This window comes from Herpailurus yagouaroundi, unplaced genomic scaffold (assembly GCF_014898765.1).
Source record: "Herpailurus yagouaroundi ecotype Mexico unplaced genomic scaffold, PumYag 166, whole genome shotgun sequence".
Lineage (NCBI taxonomy): Eukaryota > Metazoa > Chordata > Mammalia > Carnivora > Felidae > Herpailurus > Herpailurus yagouaroundi.
Window position 1 is genome coordinate 26,952,100 of NW_024412407.1, and position 6,000 is coordinate 26,958,099.

Here is a 6,000-nt window from a genome sequence, read left to right on the forward strand (position 1 = left end):
AACAAAACAAAACAAAACAAAACAAATGAACTTTCCAAGGGAGATGGTGAGGATGTGGAAGAGATACCTGACTCTGAGAGGAACCAAACACTGGTGAGAGAGGACAGAGAAAATAATCACATGGGAAGACAGAAGGACATATTTAAAGATATGAAGTAAGATAAGCAGATATTTGGCCCTTCCCAAGCCACCTTTTGTGCGGTGTATTATTGAGGCTATATATTGGGAGGAAGTACATGGAAAAAGAAACCATGGATTCTGACCAGTCACAATTGCTTGTCTAAAAATGGAAACAGGCGGGGGTGCCTGGGTGGCTCAGTGGTTAAGTGCCCAACTTTTGATTTCAGCTCAGGTCATGATCTGACAGTATGTGGGTTTGAACCCCTCATTGGACTCTGTGCTGACAGCACAGAGTCTGCTTGGCATTGTGTCTCCTCTCTCTGCCTCTCCCCTGCTGGCTCTCTCTATCACTCTCTCAAAATAAATAAATAAACATTAAATAAAATAAAAATGGAGACAGGATATAGTGTTCGGTGGGACCACCGGATGGATTTCTAGATTCTGCTGAGAAGGAAAGGAAGGATTTGGAGGAAAAAACCAAAGCCGTTTAGCAAGGCTTCTTGAAAATGAGTTTGGATCAGTGCTCATTGTAGAACAAAGCCCATCCTACATTATAATCGTAGATGGAAACTAAGGTGGACTGCACTTGATCTTAGCCCAAAGGCTGAGAACAGATAAACTAAGGTGGACTGGCAGATGGGTTTCCTTCTGCTGCTTTCTCCTGATGACTTTTATTAGGTGTTCTCTGTTGACATGGTTGGGGGTTGAGAAACAGGGAATAGAGATTCACACAGGGAAGTAGAGAAGAAGTTGATTTTCACTGCTGAAATCAGTGTATCACATCACTTTCTTATCTCTTATTGGCACACCCTTCCAGGCTTTTCCCAGCTCTGTTTCCAATTCCTGTTTGGAAAATCTAATTCTGATTCTTCCTGGTGTTCATCTATTTTCTGAAGACCTCTAGAAAAAGAATATGAGGCTTTTCTGATTTCTCAAGTTAATCATCTTGTTTTGATGTGATAGAAATGTTAAGAATTTCCAAAACTGGATTCTGACTGAAACTAAGCTTGTGTCATATCATGAATGAGGAATGTAGCATTTAGTTCTGTCTTCTTTGCAGTTATCCCAGAGGGACTAAGAAAGGCCACCTTGTTCAAAACCATCCTAGAATCATTCTAGATAATATGGAGTCTATACAGCCTCTGGAGAAGCTCTGGCTATTGGATTGTTTACCCACATAATGCCGCAATGATACTTGTGTGGTGTGTGCACATAGCAGGGATCCAATAGGCTTTATGGGAAGGAAGCAAAAATATTTTGTTCTACATATACATAGATTCTGCTCTACATTTGTGTGGATGGATTTTGTCTACATATAGTTGATCTGGCTTGTGTTAGCCTGTATATGAATGTGTTTCATTGATGTGGAATTCAGCCTTTTCCAGGCTGAGATGGGATGTGAGAGGTGCAGTGCTGGGGGTTGTAGGTTAGGTAGGTGAGTTGGATGATGTGGCTGTGTTTCCTCTTGGCCTAATGAGCAGACAGTTTGGGACCTGCCACGCCTTCAAGTTCAAGTCTTGATTGCACCTAGAAATATTTACTTGCAGAATTCGAGTTTCTAGCCTCACTGAGAGAACATGAAGCAGGTTTTACCCTGAATAGTTTTTTTTGTTTGTTTTTATTTTTAGAAAGGGACACAAAGGCTTCTTCCAGTACAAAGTAAGACCATAGGTAGGAGGATGCCTGGTAAATGATCCATTTGGTGAGGTTGTTCTCAGAAGACTCCTGGGAGGTAAGTTTGGATATTTGTTTTCTTTAGTATGAGCTGAATTTGGTTACTTCAGATTTCTTTCCAACCATCAGGGAAACTATCTGACCTTTTTTCTCTTTCCCCAGGGGAGAAGTCACACATTTATTACTACTGCAATGGTTTCTCTCTTCTTTCCTATCCTTTTTTTTTTTTTTAATGTTTGTTTGCTTGTTTGTTTATTTAAATATAATTTATTGTCAACTTAGCTAACATACAGTATGTACAGTGTGCTTTTGGTTTTGGGGGTAGATTCCCATGATTCATCGCTTACATACAACACCCAGTGCTCATCCCAACAAGTGCCCCCCTCAATGCCTATCACCCATTTTCCTCTCTCTCCTGCCACCCACCCCCTCCCATCAACCCTCAGTTTGTTCTCTGTATTTAGAGTCTCTTATGATTTGCCTCCCTCCCTCTCTGTGGGTAATTATTTTTTTCCCCTGCCCTTCCCCCATGGTCTTCTGTTAAGTTTCTTAAGTTCCACATATGAGTGAAAACATATGATATCTGTCTTTCTCTGACTGACTTATTTCAATTAGCATAATATCCTCCAGTTCCATCCACATGGCCACCAATGGCAGGATTTCATTGTTTCTCACTGCCAAGTAGTATTCAATAGTGTATATAAACCACATCTTCTTTTTTTTTTTTTAATTTTTTTTTCAACGTTTATTCATTTTTGGGACAGAGAGAGACAGAGCATGAACGGGGGAGGGGCAGAGAGAGAGGGAGACACAGAATCGGAAACAGGCTCCAGGCTCTGAGCCATCAGCCCAGAGCCTGACGCGGGGCTCGAACTCACGGACCGTGAGATCGTGACCTGGCTGAAGTCAGACGCTTAACCGACTGCGCCATCCAGGCGCCCCAAACCACATCTTCTTTATCCATTCATCAGTTGATGGATATTTAGGCTCCTCCCATTTGGCTATTGTTGAAAGTGCTGCTGTAAACATTGGGGTACATGTGCCCCTATGAATCAGCACTCCTGTATCTTTGGATAAATTCCTAGTAGTGCTACTGCTGGGTCATAGGGTAGTTATATTTTTAATTTTTTGAGGAACTTCCACACTGCTTTCCAGAGTGGGTGCACCAGTTTGCATTTCCAGCAACAGTAAGAGAGGGTTCCCATTTCTCCAAATCCTCGCCAGCATCTGTTGTTTCCTGAGTTGTTAATTTTAGCCTCTCTGACTGGTGTGAGGTGATATCTCATTGTGGTTTTTGTTTGTTTTTCCCTGATGATGAGTAGTGTCGAGTATCTTTTCATGTGTCTGTTGGCCATCTGGATGTCTTCTTTGGAAAAGTATCTATTCATGTCTTCTACCAATTTCTTCACTGAATTATTTGTGTTTTTTTGGGTGTTGAGTTTGGTAATTCTTTATAGATTTTGGGTATTAACCCTTTATCTGATATGTCACTTGAGAATATCTTTTCCCGTCTCGTTGTTTGCCTTTTAGTTTTGTTGATTATTTTCTTTGCTGTGCAGAAGCTTTTTATCTTGATGAGGTCCCAATAGCTCATTTTTGCTTTAGTTTCCCTTGCCTTTGGAGACGTGCCAAGCAAGAATTTGCTGTGGCTGAGGTCAAAGAGGTTGTTGCCTGTTTTCTCCTCCAGGATTTTGATGGTTTCCTGTCTCACATTTAGGTCTTTCATCCATTTTGAATTTATTTTTGTGTATGGTGTAAGAAAGTAGTCCAGTTACATTCTTCTGCATGCTGCTGTCCAGTCTCTCAGCACCATTTGCTAAAGAGGCTGTCTTTTCCATTGGATACTCTTTCCTGCTTTGTCAAAGATTAGTTGGCCATACATTTGTGGGTCCAATTCTGGGTTCTCTATTCTATTCCATTGGTCTGTGTGTCTGTTTTTGTGCCAATAACATACTGTCTTGATGATTACAGCTTTGTAGTAGAGGCTAAAGTCTGGGATTGTGATGCCTCCCCCTTTGGTTTTCTTTTACAACATTATTTGGCTATTCAGGGTCTTTTGTGGTTGCATACAAATTTTAGGATTGTTTGTTTTAGCTTTGAGAAGAATGCTGGTGCAATTTTGATTGGGATTGCGTTGAATGTGTAGATTGCTTAGTAGTATTGACATTTTAACAATATTTATTCTTCCAATCCATGAGCATGGAATGTTTTTTCATTTTTTTGTTTCTTCAATTTCCTTCATAAGTTTTCTATAGTTTTCAGCATACATATCTTTTGCATCTTTGGTTAGGTTTATTAGATATTTTATGGTTCTTGGTGCAATTGCAAATGGGATTGATTTCTTGATTTCTCTTTCTGTTGCTTCATAATTGGTGTATAGACATGCAACCAATTTCTGTACATTGATTGTGTATCCTGTGACTTTGTTGAATTCATGTATCAGTTCTAGCAGCTTTTTGATGGAGTCTTTCAAGTTTTCCATGTTTTTCTTTCCTTTCCTACACATACCAAGACTGAGAATTTATTATTATTATTATTATTATTATTATTGTTATTATTTAGTATCTATAGCTGTACTAATATCTGTAGCAAATTATTACCTGGATTTCTCTAGTTGGGCAAACTGCATTTACTGGTTCAAGGTGTGGTGGAGTTTGTTTTGTGTTTTTGGTGGGGGGGGGAGGGGTGGTGGTGGCATGGAAGGACAGTTTAAAAGAGGCTCTATTTAAAGATTAAGGTCCAAGCTGAAGATGTAGCTTGAACTGATATTTTCCTGGGAAACAGTTATACACAATGCCAAGAAGGGGTAACCCCCTCCCCATGCAATCTTCTTAGGCTGACCCATGGTGCACAGAAGATACTCACTAGTCTTGCCAACACTGGAAAATGAGGTCCTTACTACTTTCATCTTTCATCAAGTAGGAGGCCATTTGGGATTTTGACATGCCCTTGCTGTAATCACAGGTTCGAGCCCCACATTGGGCTCTGTGCTGACAGCTCAGAGCCTGGAGCCTGCTTCAGATTCTGTGTCTCCCTCTCTCTCTGTTCCTCCCCTGCTCTCACTCTGTCTCTCACTCTGTCTCTCACTCTCTCAGAAATAAATACAGATTAAAAAAAAATAAAATAAAATATGCACAGTATGATCTCGATCTTTTTGTACTTACTTAGGGCTGATTTGTTTCCCAGTATGTGGCCTATTATGGAGAATGTTCCTTGTGGACTGGAGAAGAATGGTGCTTTAATATGAAATGTTCTGAATATATTGGTTAAGTTCATTTGGTCCAGTGTGCCATTCAAAGCCATTGTTTCCTTGTTGACATTTTGATTAGATGATCTGTCCATTACTGTGAGTGGGGTGTTGAAGTCTCTTACTATTATGGTATTACTATCGATGAGTTTCTTTATGTTTGTGATTGATCTATATATTTGGGTGCTTTCACATTTGGCACATAAATGTTTACCATTGTTAGGTGTTCTTGGTGGATTGACCCCTTGATTATGATATAATGCCCTTCCGCATCCCTTGATACAGTCTTTATTTTAAATTCTAGATTGTCTGATATAAGTATGGCTACTCAGGCTTTCTTTTGTTGACCATTAGCACAATTGATGGTTCTCCACCCCCTTATTTTCAATCTGAAGGTGTCTTTAGGTCTAAAGTGGGTCTCTTGTAAACAGCATATAGATGGATCTTGCTTTCTCATCCATTCTGTTACCCTATGTCTTTTGATTGGAGCATTGAGTCCATTGATGTATAGAGTGAGTACTGAATGATATGAATTTATTGTCATTATCATGCTTGTAGAGTTTGAGTGGCTGACCAGAGAACACCACCAGACACTCAAACTCTACAAGCTTGAGTGTAAGGGGGACTCTCTGAGGGGAGAAAAGATGAGAAAAATATGTCTTTTTTTCCTCATCTTTCCTCCCCTCAGAGAGTCCCCCTTAAAATTTCTTGCAGGACTGGTTTAGTGGTCACAAACTCTTTTAATTTGTATTTGTCTGGGAAACTTTTTATCTCTTCTTCTATTTTGAATGACAGCCTTGCTGGATAAAAAAATTCTTGGCTGCATATTTTTCTGATTGAGCACATTTAATATATCCTGCCACTCCTTTCTGGCCTGCCAAGTTTCTGTGGATAGGTCTGCTGAAAACCTGGTCTGTCTTCCCTTGTATGTTAGGGACTTTTTTCCCTTGCTGGTTTCA